At 34.4% G+C, this 21,838-nt stretch overlaps 1 protein-coding gene and 1 long non-coding RNA gene across 6 annotated transcripts in view; both read right to left on the bottom strand.

Moving 5' to 3' along the window:
- The window catches only part of LOC122523146 (tyrosine-protein phosphatase 99A), a 323,865-nt gene that overhangs the window by 218,884 nt on the left and 83,143 nt on the right, over positions 1–21,838 (bottom strand). The gene's annotated exons all lie outside the window — the stretch shown is intronic.
- LOC122523149 lies at positions 17,999–18,387 on the bottom strand. The gene is made up of 2 exons (XR_006305259.1): positions 18,250–18,387; positions 17,999–18,091 (listed from the first exon to the last, which is right to left on the bottom strand). It is a non-coding gene; the product is annotated as an uncharacterized LOC122523149 (long non-coding RNA).

The following is a 21,838-nucleotide window of genomic DNA, read 5'->3' as shown; positions in this document are numbered from 1 at the left end:
CAAAACTATTAGAAAATAATCGAAATGTCGCTAACAGCGAGCTTTTCTCTCTTCGTAAATTGTATCCCAAGTAATCATTCTAAAATGAAGTATCTCGATTTGTCCGCAACTACTGCGATGTAGTTTGTCGCATAGAAAGGAAACGAGGAAAAAGAAGAAAAGGATGGTTAAATAAAATGGTAAACACAGTTTTCTATGTATATAGAAGCAAGAATACCTTCTTCATCTTCTTCTTCTTCTTCTTCGTCGTGTAGATAATGCTTCCGCACGTATCGTCTTCGTGATCTATATTTGATGACTCGATTTAGATATTCGAGTAGCTTCGTTCTAAAGCCTCGGGCATGACTGTTCTTCCAAGATTACCCTCACTATATTATCTTTCGTATCCATATCTACGCATTCTCTGTCTCTCTTTTACTTTCCACGCAACTCGCATACATAGCACAACGATATAAGTAAGGTACTCAAAAACGCCAAAGAATTATTACTTTGGCGATATCGATCACCAAGACGTTATTCCTTACTCGCTTCTGGCTACATATTTAAATATTTATCAAAGCCGTTACGAAGAAAACCCGAATTCATTTTATTTGACGTTGAACTTGATATATGTATAACGTGTAGGTATACCTATCGATTTAAAGAATCTATAACCGTTTAGTATTACGAACGATTAATTGAACAAACGTGTACTTCGAAGTAACAGATACAAGGATTGTTATGGTATTATTTTTTTTTTCAAGAAGAAAAAGATGAAGAATATTAAAGTAATAATATATTTGGAAATTTGATTATTCGTAAATTTATATTTTCATCGTACATATCAAATTTATTATTCAATAGAAATAATTTAGTTCACAATTGTAATTCCCCGCGTTTTTATTTCAGTCGTAAGAATAAGAAAGGCTTTTGCGAGAGTTTTTGTTACGAAAAGGATATTGAAGAGAAACGACCTTAGTAATAATTTAGCCGACAATTAGTACCTTGTTCGAGCCCATAGTCATTCCCTCTGACTATATAGAAACCTTCTCTCACCCTTCAAGCTGTCTCTCTTCGCACCCTCTTCTATCGTCGACTGTTACATATTTTCAACGACCTGGCGCACACACCCTACGATTAGTATAAGTTTGGCCGAGTGTTATACGTTTTCACCCTCGACGTGCCGTGGCGAGAAATCAAATCGTCGTGGTGCGAGGTATGCAACTTAATTAGTTCAAATAGGCATTCAAAGCGTCGTGTTTCTCGTAAATATTCTTCCCTTTTTTTCTTCTCTCTATTTCTCTCTTGGGATACGTACAGAAGGCGTAACAACTGTCATACTTTATTTTTTTTTTTTCTGGTTATAAAATGCAATTAGTGTAATAATTTTACATTTATTTCGCATCGCTTTTCTGTTATTGTTATTATTATTTTTCTTTCTTTCTTGCATTCTAGTTGTTACGTATTTAACGAAGAAAAAGGAAATAATGAAATATTTCATAAGAAGGGTGAGAGCGAATCGATAAAATGAAAATAATAATATCGATAAAGCAATTAGCGTTTGATAAACGATTTCTTAAACGTTCGAAACACTTTTAAATATCTATATATATATAATATCTAAGTTAGTTTATAATTACATTTGAAGACAAAATTAAGAAGAGAGATGAATAATAATAATAAGAAGAAAAATAAATAAGTAAGCGTTGGTAATACCTATTAGAGGTTTATACGAATAATTTTGCCGAATGAGGGAGCGCAATTTAGTCAAAATATCGGAAACAGGAGGAGAAAGTTTCCGTAATACATTGTCGTTTCCGCGTTCGAGGCGGAACTCGATAGAAAAGTTATAGTTAAGTTACTCGAGTACGACGAGTGGATAAGGAGCGTTCGCGCTCGATGTCTGAGAGTATTTCCTTAGCTGAGTTCGTGTTTAGCTTCTGTGTAGTGCTGTATCACTAAAAACGCACTGATTAAACTTGCTTGGAAGCCATGCAATTTGTTCCATACCGTACACTTAAAAATTGTCGTATTTACTACTATGCAACCTATGGATACGTAACTAATTTTAATAACAAGAAGAAAAGTCAAGAAGAGAAACAGAAATAATGGAAAACGAATAGTAGGGAGAGAATAACAAAAATTTGTAATAACCATTGGAAATGTTTCGAATGCGAGAGGGGATGCTAGAAAAGAAAAAAAAACGAAGAAAAAATATGAATTTACTAGATTTTACTTTTTTCCACCGGCTCAAAATAAAATATGTATATAAGAATAATAAAGGGGAAAAAAAATAGAGAGAAAAAAAAACTGGTATGCAGTTTCAACGATCTAAAAGAAGTTAATTCTAGCGAGGTGGAAAAAGTCGATCGATCACTATAGTATACGTTCAACGAGGGTGAACTTTTTCTCGATATCGGATCGCGATATTGACTTTGAGAAAAAGAGAAAGAAAAAAAGGAAAAAAAAATAGAAAGTAAGAGGAAGAGAGAGAGAGAGAGAGTGCCAAAGAAAGGAAGAAAGAAAGAGAGAGAGAGAGAGAGAGGGGAAGAAAGAATCGTATCTACAAGAGGGGTGCTTCTACGCGTTCGATACTCCGGTACCATTTCCATTATTCTTTACATCGTGAAAACCATCGTCACGCCCATGCCATTCGTCGACGACATTGTCCACGGACGCGTTAAATCGTTCCTCTTCTTTTCCTTTTCCTTTAAACCGATGGGAACGTCGTAAAAAGGGACGCGTGGGTGGAGATCCGTCTACAGTTTCGTAAGCACTTTCGGCCGTTTACTGTGCACAGTCGGATGCACTCAGCGGTGTATGCACCTCAACTTGATAAAGTTAAACAGAACGAGATAGAGATATAGATAGATAGATAGATAGAAAGAAAGAAAGAGAAAGAGAAAGAGAAACAGAAAGAGAAAGAAAGGAAGAAAGAAAGGAAAAGAAAAGGAAAGGGATACATGAAAAGAGACGAATGCTGGAAAAGCGGCCTCGAAGTGCCTTGTAAGCGTTCCTCGTGCGAAAGCTCGGACCATGCTCTCTTCTATAGTCGAAGCAATGTTTCAGAAGGACATGGCGGACACGGGGCCAGAGTTTGTTCGGAATGGCGGCCACTCCGTGGATAAAACGAACGAGTGTTTTCGCATGAAAGCTCGTCGAATCGACACTCAAGGCAATGTCCGGCACCGAACGAGTGAGCGACTCGGAAAAAGAGAAAAAGAGGGAAAAAGAGAGATAGAGAGGGAAGGGAGGGAGGGAAGGGTAAAAGTGGAAAAGGACGAAAGGGATGAAAGGTGGAGGAAGGGGGGGAGGGTACGGAAGAGGAGACCGTAAAAGGGGGCGAACATAAGGAGCAGGCGAGATATGTTGCCGTTTTATCGTCACGCTGCACTGAAGGCAAAACCCCGTGAGAAATTGGCTCGAAAACTGGACCTTTCGACCTTTTCTTTACTAGTGGGACTATTAAAAGTCATCTTTGGTAAGCTTTTATGTTAGCACTAATACTTTCATCTTAACTGTATACTATAAAATGAACGATTTAAGTGTTTCAAAAATGTTATTTTCTGTTTTGTACTCGCATCCACGCACGCGCGCAAGCACATACTTTGCTGTACAAAGAGATTAATATTTTGTAAACGTCTATTAATCGTCCGCAATTAAAACGATTTATTTTATATGATATATTATTATTTATAAATTAATGAACACCGATTCTCTCGAATGAAAAAGTCATTCGAGTTATATTTGCCAGACCATTATCCATTTTAATGAAGTTTCTTTGATGGGTTCGAACTAATCGCAAAAGTGAGAGCGAGAGTGAGAGAAAGAGGGAGAACAAGAAAAAGACGGATTTAAGATATTATGTTCGCAACAGTTGACTACGTCAAATGTCATTAACTTTTAACCACCCTGTAACGAAACACTAGCCTGTCCCTCCTCCTTAGCGTCTTAACATTAACGATCGCGATTAGAGTAAAAGACGAGGAAGCACAACGCCGGTGAATTTAACGATCGAGAACGATGTTGCTGCTCGATGAAGACGAAAAATAATAAAACTCAGTAACGACGACAACTACGTCATAGTCTTCGGCGTCTTGGTAATATAACAAGCTGCCTCGTCGACGATACGCCGCCATCGGAGTTGATTAACGTGTGTATTGTTCTGAAAATGAATCGACGTCGAGCGCATACAAATTTACTTCGTTTAATGAACGGTCCTCTCTCTCACTCTTTCTCGTTCTCTCTCTTTCTCTCTCTCTCTGTCTCTCTCATTCTCTATATATCTATCTATCTATCTATCTGTCTGGCAGTCTGCCTGTCTGTCCGTCTGTCTCTCTCTCTCTCTCTCTCCTTCTCGTTCCGGACGGAGATGAAGACGTTCGTGAAAATCTTTTGAAATATTCACGCAATCTGTTGCGATTCCCTCGATCCGACCATCCAACGAATTACACAGACCCATTGCAAATTACTTTCGGCTACTTTAATTATATCAAAATTCAGGTTATACCCGAGATACATATAAATTGATATAAATACAAGATGGTATAAAAAAGGAAAACAGATATTTTAAGGGCCTAATAGTTTTCACAGAGATGAGCAAAAAATTTCGGAATAATATGAATTCTAGAAATTAATCTTTTTTGATGTAATTGAAATTTTATTATTATTTATAAGAAAAACTGGATAATAAATATTAATTATATATTTGTAATTTTGCATATACGAAATTGATTTTTGTTGATATTAGGTATAATTTTGGCTTATTTGCATAATAAACTTATCTCTATAATTAACATGAATTGTATATATCTAAGCAAATTCCTCTTCGTACTTAGATTCATTATATTACCAAGAGACTCATTCATCATATCGAAAGCTAATAAATAATAAAAGTTAATTTACATTGAAAGGATTGATCTTAGAACCCGTGTTAATCGAACATTTCGTACTCATTTTAAAGCTGTTTAAATATCAGAGCCTAAATTTTACTACCCTACATATAGAAAATACGTGAAGATGAAAAGAACAGGGTCGGAATGAGAATTGTTCAGTGGAAGTGAAGGAAATGATGCGCAAAGTTTAAATCGTTTATAGTTCTATCGAAGATAAAATAGAATTCTTTTGAAGAGAGTAGATCAATGTAGTTTTTCTGTGTATGAAAGACCTTTCTCCGTTCAAAAAATCGTATTGTCGGGTTGCTGGGCGAGGCAGAATTACGTTTCTCGCCCTTCAGGAATTGCGTATATACGTAATATGTCGTCTTCTTACATTGTTCCTGTTAAACCGCTCACGTTTATACATGGTTACTTATAATGTGTACATGCATATATGTATATATATGTCTGCTCTTTGAGTCGAGTCAACTACTAAAGACTAAAGGAGAACTTTTGACCACCGAGGATATTATTCGCAAATATTCTCGGAGATCAAAGTCAGTGGTAAAAGATGTTTCTATATAATGCACGAGCGATTTATTAGTTAACGAAACTTTACGACAAAGAGAGAGAGAGTTTATTAAGAAAAAATTTATCTCGATACTTATCGGTTTATTAATAACATTTCAAATGAAATTTATACGTCGTATTTATATTATCGTCAATAAGCTGTTCATTTTATTCATTAAAAAACAAAAAAAAAACTATCAAAGATATTTCGATCTCCTGTTCTTACAGTGAACAAATTATAAATACCTTAGCGAATGAGCAGGTAGATGGGTGGGAGAAAAGAAGCTTACGCAATCTATTTCGTATTATCGTGACAAAGTAGTCTTTGATTACGAAACGTTTTCCCCCTTTTTAAATCCGTCGTCCCTTATCCTCATTTTTCTCACATGTCAGTGTATCTTCTATCTTTTTTCTTCTCTCTTTCTCTCTCTCTCTTACTTTCTTTTATTCCGCTGAAGCAAGCAAATGCTAATTTCTCAATGATAGATTTTATTGGCCGGAAATTCTGGTAGAGACGATGTTAAACTTATCTATTAGAACATCTTCTATATGTGTGCGTTCTAGTAAAGCCTGTTGGAATTCAAATGTAAACGTTCATCCTCAATCGGAGGAGTAATGTCTCGGTTAAGGCCGTCTTTACCTTCGAGATGGAATATGAATGAATTCACGATGAGGTGCACGCCAAATGAACCGGCCCGCGTTTGCATGTAATCGCGATCAATGGAGCTAGGAGTACCCAAAAGTGAACTACTACTACTACTACTACTACTACGACGTCGGCTCCTGTGCCGAACATATCGATGATTTTCCTGAAAATATTCTTCTATTCTTACTCTTTAAAGCTGTTCATCATCCATGCGCTTTTATAATGGTTTACGACAGCAATAAATCTCGAGGTCATTTTTAATTGATATTGATGAACAAGGTCTCGTTTGAAAGATTAAAGTTCCAACGTAAAGATATCTTTACCGAATTGTAGAAATTGTGGAGAAAGAACATTTTCATTTTTTTTTAAAGAAATATTTTATATATTTAATAATTGAATATTAATCTCGCGAAATTATGTCGCACGTGACAATTTTAAATTTAATCTGTTTTCAGTCAAATGTTATAAAGAACACGAACTAATCCAATGATACGACAGATACATGTCGGAAAATTCTATTCTTTCGTTATTCTCTTGTAATTCATATTTGACCTGTAATATATAGAATAAATAAAATATAGCGATGTTTAATTAGGAAAAAAAAAAATATGTAACTTACTGAAAAAAACATATCTAATCCAGGGATATAAAAGCTTGAACGTATATACGCGATAGGTATTTTATATGAATTTTTAGGGATTTAATAAGCAATAGTTCCGTTTTTACCGATAAGCCGAAGATTGAGTTTGACGTGTTATTATTGATCTGCCATTCAGGCGTCAAACGATCGACGAGAATACTCATCGTGTTGCAGCTGACGGACGGAGCTCTTTTTCTAGTGACACCGAAAAAAGAGGGGGAGGGGGCGGGGAGGGAAAAAAAGAAGAAAATTCGTAGCGGAGGAAAAGCTTTTGCCGAATATACGTTGGACATGCCTGTCCAAGCTATTACTCGAATCATCTGCCGATATCCTAACGTCAATTTACGAGAAAGTTAAGTACTGACTTTTTCAAATCTGCTGAATTTATGAGAAGACGAAAAAATTTGACGATTTTATAAAATTGGATTGTAATCTGTAATGTGATTTATTTATGTTTATTCAAAAGTTAAATATCCCATAATTTTATTTCATTCTTACGCGATTGTAAGTGATCTAATATACTCCCGCATGATTTCATTTAGCTAGATGGTAGATTCTAATACTATTTAGGTCGCGGAGCAGAGGAAGTTATGATTAATGCAGACCGCCAAAGAACCGTGTGAAATATGCATCCATGTTTCGCATACCGATGTGCAACGCGTTTGTCTCCATTCATTCTTTCCATGCTCGCTCTTTGAAAGTAATTAATTTATTACTAATTACCCGTGCAGTACGCGCAATGTCGGATCTATCTCGTAATATAGTATAGAGTATCGGGTAAATAACTATATATTATTCAACTGGTTTTATTAGTTCGTAAAAATGCAACTTATTTTTTGTACAAATATATAAAATGCAAATAACGGTATCGTTAGTTTCTCTATTTCATTTTTTTTTCATTTGGTCACTTTAATCGACGAATAAAACAAAATAATTTATTAGGAGATGCATTTAGTTCTAAATAGGAATTCGCGTTAAATAAAAATTTTATCGCAACAGCACAGTACACGCTTGCGAGGCCTCACGTACAATAATCGCATAATTATATGCGCTTGCACGTTGCGCGTCCTCTCTTGTTTTCTCCGTACACGTAATCCGTTTGTTGTAATTTCATTTATTCGACTTCGTCCAGCGCGTCGGCGATTTTGCTTTTTCATTTCACCGACATTGCAGTGGGTAGTTAATGACGCGTTAACGAGTAATGCATCGCGCGCACTTCCTCCCTCATTTTTGACGATAACTTTTACGACGTGATTTAATACTTTTTTTCTTTTCTTTTCCACGAGTTAGCTCATTTCCTCTTTGGCTTCACGCTAAATTAAATCAACGCGAATGTGAAAAATCATAGTACGACTTTTGAACCCGAATATTTTATATCTTACTTCTTACTTATCGCGTACAAAGATATCGATATCTTTCGTAACATCGAACAAAATTTTCTCAACTTGGAAGTATTTTTTTGAAAAATCTGAAAAAAACCACGTATATATATTTTTCCATCCGTAAGCCGTAATGGCTTATTCCGCAAGATTTTTCGAAAGAAGAAACCTTTTCCTTTTCAATATTTATCGCGAAACGAAGTCAATACGTTTTATCTAGGAAAGACTTATATCATTCGTAACCATCAAAAAGTTCTATAAAGTGTTCAAGAAAATGGCGATGCTTTTTGGTGGTATTCCATAGTATGATCGAATATCGAACACCTAAGCCTTGGTAGCAGTCCCAGACCGGTCATTCGGAAGTAACTTAAGATTGTAACTCCATCTCGAATCCGTGCTATTTTCTTTTTCTTCTTTTCCCCCTTTTACGCGAAGGTGGAAAAGTAAAGCTGGATTCGAAGTTTCTAGCCGAAGAACCGGATACGGTGGGGGGAAACTGCTATCCTTTCTTTTCTTCCTTTTTCATTCTTTCCCGTTTTTTCTTCTTTATTTCTTTCTTTCTATTTCTTCGAAGATAGTCGTCGTCGTCGTAGTCGTCGTAGTCCTCGTGGCCATCTATGCCACCATCTTTCTCTTCACTTCTATCTTTTCTTTTTACGTCTGATACTCTTGGATCTTTCTTTCGATCTAATCTTCCGTCATGACTTTCTAGCCTTCTTTTAGCAAAAGAAAAACTTATCCACATCGAGACAATTCTTCCTTTTAACGCTTTACTTCTCTATTGGGAGTATTTGCTCGATGTTTTCCTATTTATATATATATATATATTTATTTATATAATATCTATATATATATATATGTGTACATAGGTACGTACTTACGTACTAAAAGAATTTCGATAGAAAAAGAATTTAGATTAAGAAAGGTAAACGATGCACCAACCAACTGGTACTTCTACTTTCCAAAGGATTCTCCTCTTTACATGATATTTTTACTTTGGGAAGCTTGGGAAATTGAGGTTGTTAAAGCACGGGTTATAACAGGAGGATTAAGAGAGGGAAAGGGAAGAGAAGCAAAAACGAAAGTAAGCGTATTTCACGTTACAAACCAGAGAAATGGTTCTACCGTTCTAGTGCAAGCAGCTTCTGTGCTCTTGTCAGAGGTAATTGAACAGAGGTCTTTTGGTAGGGGCTCCAGTCCATTCAATATCAGCGACAGCAGGTAATGGCAAAGTCATGAGGTCTCACAAAGCTTAATAATACGAAGAAACGTTTGCCACTGTTATATTCCGTAAATTATCTCGACCAGGTGGTTTTACGTTCGTCACCTGCGAAAATCGTTTTCTTCTTCCGTTACCGGGAAACGTTCTCTAACAAAGGATATCGAACATCTAATGGCTAACAAGCAAAAGTGATGAAAAGAGACGAAAAGTGAAACGAACAAGCAAAGAACGAAAGAAGGAGAAAGAAAGATAAAGAGAGAGAGATAGATAGATAATGGAAAGAAAAATTGAAGAAAGTATGCATACTCTTGCCAATTTCACAAGGCGAGACACTTCATTAATTCCGACGACATGTTTTTTAAATCCTCTGTAAAGTTAATTTACCCTTAGGTATCTTACGCGTCAATAACCTAGCTACTTTCCAACGCATCGTAATTTTTTTATATCTCCGTCCTTTGTAGAAGGAATAAGCTGAAGTAGACAAAGGATCGACTAAAATGAAAGATATACTAAGCCATATAAAAGATGTAAAATATCATATCTATGTATATATAGAAGGACGCGCGTTGTGTAACATCACAGAGAAGTGTAAATAAAACATCCAATTTTTTTTCAGTGTCATCTAATATGAGATACCACTCGTGTTTCCCTTATTAATTAAAGCCCCTGCGATGCTCGGTCATAATTAATTGCAGCATACATTGTCTAGTTCCTTGTATCTCGGTAATTAGACCGCGCACCTCACGAGTAGGACCAGTCGAGTAAGAAGAAAGACGTTCTTGAGCATAGCGAGTGCTATAAAAGTTGACTGGGCAACCGTATAGATAAATTTGCTTTGCGCTAACTTGCTTCCTATCTCGACTACCTTTTTTCCCTTTCTTCCTTCCTTCTTCCTCTCTCTCTTTCTCTCTCTCTCTTTCTCTTTTTCTCATTTTCTCTTGCCATCGGGGGTGTCTCGAATCGAAATCATTTCATTCAAGTACTCTTCGACTAACCTCGGTCAACGAAAAAGAGGTTGCTAGTCCAACGTGAAAAATTGGCTTATTTAAATCAAGGACTTTTGAAAAAGACGAAAAATAACAAAAAAAAGAGAAAGAGAGAGAAAGAGAGAAATAAAAAAAAATCGACAGCAGAGAATGTGGCTAATGAGTTCCATTTTCTGGAAGGTACTTTCATTCGCGTTTAAGGTGGAAAATTTTTTGAGCTCGCATCACCGCACCACGATTCTCTCTCTCTCTCTCTCTTTCTCTCTGTCTCACTCTTTCTGTCTCTTTCTCTCTCCTTCGTTCTCTCTAAATTACTCTCCTTCATTTGAGACGGTTCGTGTAATAATGCTTCTGATGAAGTAGAATAGAAATAGACTGCAGTCCTAATTCGTAAGATTGCACCTCGCGCGTGCAAAAGAGAAAGAGAAAGAGAGAAAGAGAGAGAGGGAGAGAGATAGTAAACTTGCTTCTTCCCTCCGAAAAATGTCTTCTTCTCCGAAAAGACGAGTTCGTCTTCTACATAAACGTTCTACTCAAACTATCGCAAGTAAAATAAAGATTTTTCGCTCTGCCAACACCGAGAACTTCAAATTATTCATCCTCAAGTTTGATTTTCTCTTCAGGTCGATGTAAAAAAATATTACTCTATCTTTATTTTTTTAATTTTATTTTCCTTTAATTTAATTTTTTTATATTTATATATATATATTTTTTTTTGTAATGAAATCGTTTGAAGTAAATATCTAATAAAACGATTTTGAAAAGCAATCACAACTTTTCAAACGCTCCAACCACATGGAAAACAATTTTCCCTTGGTGCCATTTTCTTTTTTCTTTCTTTCTTTCCTTTTTTTTTTTTCTTCTCTTTTTCCATAAGCCTTGACAATTTAAATCGAATATACTTAGCATCGTGCCGAGCACCCTTATCTCATCGTGGTAATACGAATATAAAGAGCCCATTTCCACCCTAATTCCTCCGACGTATCGATAAAGGACACTAAGTGCCGTTCCCGATTGTGAAGCACACCACCGTAAATAGCTTGGAGAATATTTAATTTCGCCACGGGATGCTCGGCTGACGCCTTTTTCCATGGAAAAAGCTCTTTCCTTCCGTTTAAAAAAGGGACCAACCATCTACCTATTCTACATCCCCACTCTTCTTACTCTATTAAATATAGTATCGAACGAAAAACTTATCGAATTTTTATCTTAGCGCAAAACGTAACATGTATGTCGAAAGTCGAATTTTCATTGTACTATGATGTATAGTAAGTTCCAGAAGTTCTACTGTTAATATAAAATATTCAATGTTTTCTTTTTTTGTAATACAACGTATCCCAATTTTTATACACGGAAACATATTTTAGAATCATTAAGCTATAAAATTAATATAAATTTTATTACAAAAGAGAACAGTTTATTATAAGAGAAATATTATTTGACATAACTGATTAGAAAATTGGTCTCACGAGATAAGCCTAATCGTATCAAAAGTGTAATAAGATGCAAAGGAGGATCAACCAAGTATTACTTACAAAAAATCTTGTGTGAGATCGATTTTTTATTATTTAACTAAAATTATATTTATTCAACAATAAAATGTTCTTCTGTAATAACATTTATACGAATTAGAATGTTTAATACGGTTACGAAAACGAGTGTGATTCACTGTATATATTTATTCTATTTGAAAAGTATACAGTATGAATATCATTATTAAAATTGAAATGCATTAAATGGTCTTATGCCATGTCCTGAAACTTTTATTAAAAATAATTACATGTTTATATCCCAAGAGATAGAAATATTACCGAGTATGACGATGACAACTAATACGTCAAACGGAAAGATAAAGAGAAAGAGAAAGAGAACTTCTACACGTGGCGAATATTTCTCGTGGAAATATTTTTACATACTATCCGAAAAATGAAACCTACTAAAATATTCCAACATGGTGAGCTCGACAAAATAAATCCTCCGAAAAGAGCCAGCAGGCTATAAAAGGTTTCGACGATCGCTATGCTGCTCTAGCAAACCACGTGATATTTTGCGAGTTTCCCTTTCTCCGCATGTCTATTTCTTTTTTATGAAAAATTTCTTCACGCTTTAAACGTTGATACACAAAATATCACCAACCCCTCCAGTTTATTTCCTTATTCATCTACCATCTTGCATTTCGTTGTATTTATATAAACACATGTGCATGGAAACGTGAATCATTAGAATAAGTAGTATGAAATATTAAAAAACGAAACAAAAATCAAAAATATGTTTTCTCTTGATTTTTATATCTATTTTTTGGTTGTTGTCTATTATTCTTTTCCCTTTATTATCAGGTGATTCGGTTCGATAAATTTAAGTGAAAATACTTCAACCTTCTTGGTAATATGTAACCATGTATATATTACGTCAATTCGAGAATAAATGACATGCACGATAAGAGTGTGTATACCTCCTCTATATTATCGATAGGAAATCGAAAATATCATCTCTCGAGTTCGTATGCGATCTCTTCCACTCAGGCGCGTTCGCGCTCAATATATATTTGATATTGGCCATAAACGAGCAGTGGCACTGCTGAGCTTCGGGGTTTGCTAAACCGTAGGGATGATCTCTCTCGACCATGAGAAACGAAGAAGGGTGACCATCCAGGGATGGACATGATGGATTATCACGACCCATATAAATCATTCCGAGGCTATCTCACATTCGGTCCACTTCTACTGGTCCTTCTAGTCTCTCGTGTCCTTCCAGTTATGCTGCTTTTATTGATAGATGCCAAATGAGGAAAACTTTTGACTATACTCTTTCCTTTATCTGTTTTTATCTTCTTTCTCTCTTTTTTATCGTAAATTTTCAAAAGGCATTGATTAAATGTAACCTCCTATAAGCGTACACGCGTGCACTCAAACGAACAGTTTTAAATTCCTTTCAAATGATTTGCAATCAATATAACGAATTCGAGAGATTCTTTGTTTTCCTCATAAGAGCAGTTTATTAAAAAAAAAAAAAAAAAAAAAAACGTTACTATTATTATTTGTACGCGTATCAACGATTTCCCCGTTGTCTGGAAAATTCATTGAATCGTAGTAGGATACGTATGTATTTCATTGGAAATATTTCTCATTGTGTTTGGCTGGCAACATTTGACAGTTCGTTCGCGCAACTTATCAAGATTCATTCGAAATGTAAAAAGCAATTACGTTTGGTAGTTAGAAATAAAAATCAAAATCAAAATCAAAATCAAAATGAAAATCAAAATATACAGAAAAAGAAAAGAAACAAATGTGGAAGGGGGAAAAAGAAAAACGAACAAAAGGATAGGTTCCATGAACGATTATAAAGTAGGTCGCTTATCAGGAATCACACAAGCGGAGCTATCTGGAACCTGGAAAGTGTCAGATACATTTTGTATATGTTTTCATCGATACGAACGTAGTCCTTTTTGACTGTCAATAGAGACGATAGAAAAAGCAAGATAGATAAAGAGGGAGAGAAAAAGAGAGAGAAAGAAATCGGAAATAAACAAAACACGAAGTACATATATATATTTGGTAACTTGATAATATTCGGAAAACTCGATTCTAGGAATATATCGAACGAGACACACAAAACGTAAATGTTTCTACGTTCATTTTGTGCTTGTTTTTTAACCGACTAAACGCAGAAAAATAATAGCTATGATTTGTGAAACATTGGCGTGGATAAAACGTATTGGCCATGTAAAAATCATGAAGACAAATAAATACGTTGTACGATAGCTCTCGGTGATTACAACGTTGGGGTGATAACTTTACGCGAGAACAGGTAGTATACTCTATCGTAACTATATTAAAATATAAAGAGTCGTATAACTTTCAGCGAGAGGTCACGCGTCGATTTTGGCCGTAATTCAAAAGCTTCGCGATGTATAACAATCAAAAAGTTTCGTGGCAGCGTGTAACCATTTGTTTCGAGTTCCATCAATAGAGGATTTACAGTATTGTCATGCGTGTACCTACCTACGGGGACAGTCGAATATAGAAACCCTGATAAAAATAGCTCTTTCAAGCTCTTTCTCTTTCTCTTTTTTTCTCTTTTTTTCTCTTTTTTTCTCTCTCCCTCTCTCTCTCTTTACTTGCCAAGATTATTTTTTCTCTATATTTCTACGAAAATTCGCCCCGTCGTTGGTTTATAGTTTTAAAAGTTTTATTAGTCCTTTTCCCTCTACCCGTCGTCCTCCTCGTCGTGCGAGGCGTCGTCCTCGTATATTCAAGTTCGAAATGAAGCTTCATCCGCATTTGTTAAAAACGCTTTACGTAATAAATAAAATACCGTTAGAAGGTATCCAATTTTTACGTTACCGCTCGTGAAAAAAAATATAGTCAGTTATCTATTTTGTATTTTTGAACATTTTTCTCTGAAACATAGGTGATCCTTTTAATCCCTTGCGGTTTGACATTTTGGACAAATAGATATCTATAGTATATATAAAAACCTAAATTAAATTCTATAGTCAAATTATTATATTTCTTTTGGAACATAAATTCTATAGGCAACTATAGAATATATACAATACTATATGAAATACTATCGATTATAAGAGTTATCGATATTTACTATTAATTAGTCTACCTTGTATCATTATGTTTCATTTATTCAATTCATTGGAATTCAATTTAATCATTACTATTATAATAGTATCATGAATTTTGACCGATCCTACCGCAATAAAATTCATTCCTTTTTATTTCCTTTTTCTATCTACGTTCTGAAACAGAACGAATATACCCCTAGCCGAACGCCGTAAACGGCATAGGAAATATTTTCTGGAAGGTTGAAAGCCCGTTTAGGACGTTGGGATCGGTACGGGAAAACTCCCAGTAAAATGCATCGCACCGCTTAGAATTCCTTTTTCACCCGTGGGACCACTCCACGCGATATTTACTCGTGCGTACAGTTCGGTTCTCATTCGAAAAGGAATGAATTAAAGAGGGACGAGTCCCTTATTCCCTTATCGGCCGTTCGAGCTGGTTCAGGCCACACCTCGATGCTCCCGAAGCCCGTTGTTCTCTCTGAGAAAATCTGAACCTGAACGTTTAGCGAAGTCTAACGTACGAAAGATACACGTTGTGCCATGTCGATAAATATTTTATGTTTCCCTCGAATTTATGATTTCGTTTTACAATGTTTTCTCTCTTTTTACCCCTTCTTTTTTTTTTTTTTTATATAAATATATATTTTTGTTTGACATCTTCTTGTAATATTTTCTAACTATTAAAGATCATTTTAACGAGGACAGTTTTATCCGTCTTTGAAAAAAAAAAAATAAAGTTAGATCTCGTTCCGACGACAAAGAAGAGAAAGCAAAAACGTTGAAGTTTACCTTAATTACTTTCCTTTGGAAGTATCTTCTCAATTTTACATTGAAATTTTGGACGACGATTGAGGAACGTTCTCTCCGAACTTTAGGTTCAAACCTCCTTCGAGGTTCGTTGAAATTTCTCCGGATAGATATTTTATTTTAGAAAAAAAAAGTTTGAAAGTTAAAAAAATTATCTTGAAAAAAACATTATAGAATCGAACGAGTACACTAAAAGTTTGCGAATAGCTATACTACGTCTCTATTACCGAGAGATACAATGAACGCTTTAAAACCTGATTCACTGCTCGGTAAATTGAAAATCATGGTCGACGCATCGTTTTAATTCTGCGTTGAAGAAAAATAGCTTCTCGTAAATTTCAATGCTTACGTTAGACTTTGGTGAGTATAAAACGTTGGAACACATTTATTTTTCGAATAAAGAAAATAAAAGATATATTTGTCTGTTTTAAAGTGTTACTTCATTTTTCGACGATTATCGAAAAAAAGCAAGCACCCAGACAGGGTGACGTTGAAAAAAATTACAGAGAAAAGCTTATCGTCGATATTTTTCAAACGACGTTGGAAGATTTATTATATTTTAACAAAAAAAAGAACAAACAAAAAAGTATTCACATTTTTTAGTTTTACGTTATTTTTTGACAATCATCAAAAAAACGAGTATGAAACAAAAAGCGGTTAAAAAAATTATTGTAAAAAAAGTTATCGCCAATATTTTTCCACAAATACCTTTTCTCTTTTCTATTTTCTATTTTCTTATCTTTTCTATCTCTTTCTCTCTTTATCTTCGGCCCTTTCGAGAAGTCTGATACTAACAATGAACTTTCAATTTATTCTGTGTTCCTACGCTTTCACCTTTTGTCTAGGACCCTGTCTGTTGAATCTCGGTAAATGTCGTGCCTTAAAGGCAAACTCTTACTATGATTTATACCTTGAAGAACGTCGTACTAGTTGCTGAAAGTTGCTCGTACATGTATAACGAAATTCATTAACCTTTTCTAAGAAACATCTAAAAGAAAACGTTCTCTTTACTCGTCACATAACTTTGCCCTTTTTTTTTTTTTTTTATTTCTTTTCTTTGTTATGATTACTCATCACTCCTTTTATTTTATTCCTCGTGCAACGAACGAGAAAAGTAAATAATACGATTGTTCTTGTTTAATGAAGATAATTTTCAACGATTGAAAGAAACAGAGAGACAGACAGAGAGAGAGAAACAAAAATAAAAAGAAGAAAAGAGAAAAAGTGACACAGACAGAGGAAAGAGTTTTAGTTTAATTAAAATTTTTCGATGCATTGGTTTTGTCGTTATCTACGTTCGTACATTTCGATGATCGAATCTCTGCTTCGAATTTAATAAAGTCGAGCGGGAAACATTTTTTCCTGCCAATGTCTATGTACACCGTTGTAACGAGACGAGCAATTATGAAGCTCGTTGGTAGAACAACGGTGGTACAATTAACTTTTACTTTACTTTTTCCAAAAGCCATATTTTAAATTAAAATCAATTATTGTCCAATTTCTAATAAAAAAATTGAAACCATGAGAAATTTTCGTATCCCCTCTCTCCCATCACTCTCCATCACTCTCCCTCTCTCTCCCTCTCTCTGGTTTTATTGTCCTTCTGATCTTTACGTAATTAATGTTAATTAACTTTAGACCGACTTTACACGAGCAACGTTTCCTTTCACAAAACAAACATTTTTAAATGTTTCTCTAATTTTAATTATCTTACACATTATAATACTGTGATGAAATAATATAATAAATTCATTCGCAAATTTAATTGAAGAAAAATGAAAAAAAAAAAAAGATATATGTTCAAATGTTTACTAACGAAATAACTTTTTAATCAAATTTTTAGTAACGAATAAGATGATCGAACTCGTATCGTTACTTACGACTCACTAGAATCTAAAGATTTATATCTTAGAAGAATATACGAGAGAGAGAGAGAGAGGTTTTTAGAAAAGTGGTTTTCTTTCTAAAAGCTCCGTTCTAGCTTCCACATCTATACCTATCTCTATATATAGGTATATATATATACGTGAATATACCTTTTTACTCGAAGCGCAATGGCAGAAAGCGATAAGAACTGAACGGAGAATTGAAACATAATGCAACGATCCATTGGGTTTGCCCGATGAGTTCGATTTCGTAAATGTCCTTGGCGGAACCTCGTCATCGCGATTTTCGCGAAAGTTGGACGAGCAGTACGAGAGAATGGAATCGTTTCCTTTCAACTGCTAACTCTCTCTCTCTCTCTCTCTCTCTCTTCTCAACCCTCTCAATCCTCCGTCCTACCCCTTTCCTCTCTCATCTCCTTATCCTTTCTTAATCTTTTTTCTATTCTTCGATTAATCTTTTATTGCATACCGACACGGCGAGAAATGCACAACGAGCGTGGAATGACGTAAGAACCGATAATACCTTCGAAGTCTTCCCATTAATGGATCTTTTCTCTGCTATCCCTTTTATTCGTTCGCTACTGAATTATGTATGATCACCAACGAGCGACCCTATGAATTAGAACATTAAAATAGCAATTCCACGCATGACTCTGTCCATTTTTTTTTCTCATGGAATACCTTCGAAGTCTTCCCATTAATGGATCTTTTCTCTGCTATCCCTTTTATTCGTTCGCTACTGAATTATGTATGATCACCAACGAGCGACACCTATGAATTAGAACATTAAAATAGCAATTCCACGCATGACTCTGTCCATTTTTTTTTCTCATGGAACAATGAAAAAAGGATTGAAAGAATGAAAGAGAAAAAGAGAGAGAAATATATATATATGGAGAGAGAGAGAGAGGGAAAGGGAGAATGAGATACGATAAAGCATTGCTTGTGGACATTGATAAATCCATATAGTCAACGTGAACGATGGTTAAGCTTCATCGAATTGTTTTTCTAACGTATTTTACATTTTATCGTATTTTTATGCGATAATTTTTATTCATTTTTGTTTTCTAACACAAAAATAAAAAGAGAAAGAAAGAGAAAGAGAGAGAGAGGAAGAGCAGGTATTTTCGTTTCTCGTTAAAACTTGCGATTGGAATGATAAACGATGGAAAGATAATGACAAAAAGAGAGAAATAATACCTATAGAATAATCATATCGATTCGTAAGCGGCGATTAAAGTAACGACTATTATTGAAGCTTTTGATTTTAATCTATAAATGAATTTCTTTCTCAATAGAGACTGTTAATATCATAGAAATGTAAATATATTATATTACATTGCATGATTAATCTTATTATAAAGAAAGTAATTCTATAAAGCTGACTTTTTTTTATACCAAATGAATCCTTTGTATGGGGAATCATATAATACTCTATATATTATAAATATATATCAAATATAAAACAATGTAAATTTGAAAAAACATTATCTTTCTATAGTATTACGATTGAAATTAATTTCTCTAATCACGCGTATAGTAATACGTATATTTCATTATAGATATTTCACAAATTTGTTTGCATTACTCCAATGATTTCGATAAAATAAATATTCTCTTTACCGAGAGAGTAAAATCGAGGCAAGTTTTTTAATCCTCTCCTCTACGAATCTAGTCTACATTTCATATTATACATATCTATATCCAGTTGGTTCGTCGAACGCACATAGGATTCTTACTTTTTCGAACTTTTTTATAATACGTCGAAAGCATAACATAGTAAAAGTATTTGAAACTCTTTTAGATAGTGGTTGGTCATCGATCTTAAGTACGACCATGAGATTCTGCTCGAGAAAGAAGTTTTCTCGAAAAGAAGTTTCCCCGGAGTTTTTCATTCCTTTCCTTTCCATTCCTTTCCAATCCTTTATTTTATTTATTTTATTTTTTTTCTTGTTGTTGTTTCGACTTATTGTCCTAACGAGAATCAGTCTTCGATCTTTTCCGTACTTAATATAATGTCAATAACTGTGGAAGACGAAGAACGATCCTATCCGTTTATGGGATTTTTTTTTTTTCGAAATGTCTATTTAAAAGAGAAAAAAAACTTACAAACTTATTTGCATTTTTCATGTAGCAAGATGAAAGGCAAATGAAAAATACTACTCCCACCTTAATATCCCAATACGTATATACATACGAGACGACCTTCTCAGCCCTTATTTCCTTTCTTTCATCAGCGAGCGAATTTTTCATTATCGCGGCGTCACGCGGTTCTGACTGTCAAAAGAGAACACTACAAATTGCAAACGCGACGGTGTTCTTTCTTCGTTCACGTTGATTATGCTCGTTTCTTCATCTCTTTCTCTTCTTTCTTTCTTTCTTTCTTTTTCCGCCTTTTATATCAAGATATACGTAATGTATTACGACGAAAAACGTTGGCCTCTTTCATTAAATGCAATTTTATTTTTATATTTATTATTTTTATAACAAAGCCATTGTTTCTTTCTAATCAATTATGCATCATTTTCGCAAAGAAAAAACAGGGAAATCTTTATTTTCAATTAAAACTTTTTATAAAAAGATTTGATAAAATTATTGATCGGTTTTCACGAAAGATGAATATCTTTTTTAAAAATACCAAATGAATAATAAACGCGACAGAATGTGTCGATATCATTTTGAAATATAATTTTATAGAATATACCAAAATCTCAAGCAATTTGTTTCTTAATTTTTCTAGACTATCTAGATTATCTTTTTTTCTATTTCTTTCTTTCTATTTCCTGATCCTTTTTTACTCTTAATGACATCATAAACAATGGAAAGGCAAGCCCACTACAATCGAAACGTTAACTCTTTTCTTCGGTAGCAAAGTAATCTGCTCTAGTTCTAGACGATCGTAGCGGTAATAGAAGAAGAAGAAGAAGAAGAAGAAGAAGAAGAAGAAGAAGAAGAAGAAGAAGAAGAAGAGGATCGTTGAAAAGAAGGAAGAGAAGGAATTACAGACTGATATATCTTTCCTTCCTTCTTTTCTTTTTTACTAGCTTCCGAGGGCAAAAGAATAGTAAGACTTCGAGTAATATAACATTAACCTTCTATCGAAAAGCCGTGACCCGAATCGTCTAGACCCTTTTCGAAATCGTCCTGTTTCCGCCTAAGTATTCCCTTCGTCTAAAGATTTTTCTCAACGAACGAACGAACGAACGAACGAACGAACGAACGAACGTACGCCTAAAGTGCTCCCGTAGCTCTTCTTAAAAACGTCCTGTCGTACCGAAATTTTCTTACTGAAAGCTTCCACTTATTCTCGAAAATGTTTAAAGTCACTTAAAAGGGTCAACTATAAAAGAAATGATTTGTCTATTTATTTGCATTGAACGAAATAAAAATGTTAAGGGAAAGCACTTGCGGTGAATTCTCATCGAAATGATTTTTTGCTTTCCTCTTTGTCTTTCTTTTTTTCTTTTTTTTTTTCATTTTTTCATACACTCAAACTTTTTTCGTCTAATATTCGATTTTGGAAGTGAAATAACGTTAAAATTAAAAAGCTATCGGTCTAAAGCTCGACCTACTTTTAGAAATGCTATTTTCTTTCCCCTACCCCTTCTTTCTCTTGCTCTTTTACTTTGAAATTATGTAGTTTCACGCGCAACAGCTGCGAACGCTTGTACGCTGGCAACAAAGCGTGAAGCAATACCGCCAGTTTCTTTAATCAATAATTCGCCTGCTTCCTAATTATACTCTAGAGAGTAATATATTAGTGAAGTTGTTGATAAAACTTGGACGTGCTTACGCGTAAGAAACGAAGTGAACACGATTAACATTGTTTTCGAGATATAAATCTTTTCTGATCTCATTAGAACGAAGCTAAATTGATTATTCCAACGAGTATAACGTCTTCTACCTTATCTATTTATTCTTAAATGTAAATTAACGAATAATCACGGTATTGTATTTAATATGACCTACTATATCATTACGAAAGTATAACAATGAAGAAAATGTTAACAAATATCCGAATAACGATCGACAACACTCGCTCGTTTTTCTTCATTCTGTTTCTCACATTGTCACACCGCGCAAATAGTTTCGTATTTATTCGTTAATTTCACAACAAACCGTTTGAAAGAGAATTCTTTATTTATACATATACAATTTTGATATTCCCTTATTCGATTTATTTCTCATCTCTCGATTGAAGTATAAAGAGTTATTTTTTAACAAATTCACGTTGAATTTTCTTTCAAATCAGTTCAACGATAAAAATCTC

The sequence above is a fragment of the Polistes fuscatus genome, unplaced genomic scaffold (assembly GCF_010416935.1).
Source record: "Polistes fuscatus isolate 324 unplaced genomic scaffold, CU_Pfus_HIC Scaffold6, whole genome shotgun sequence".
NCBI lineage: Eukaryota > Metazoa > Arthropoda > Insecta > Hymenoptera > Vespidae > Polistes > Polistes fuscatus.
Note: the sequence above shows the minus strand (reverse complement) of the source record. Positions and strands in the feature narration are given on the sequence as shown.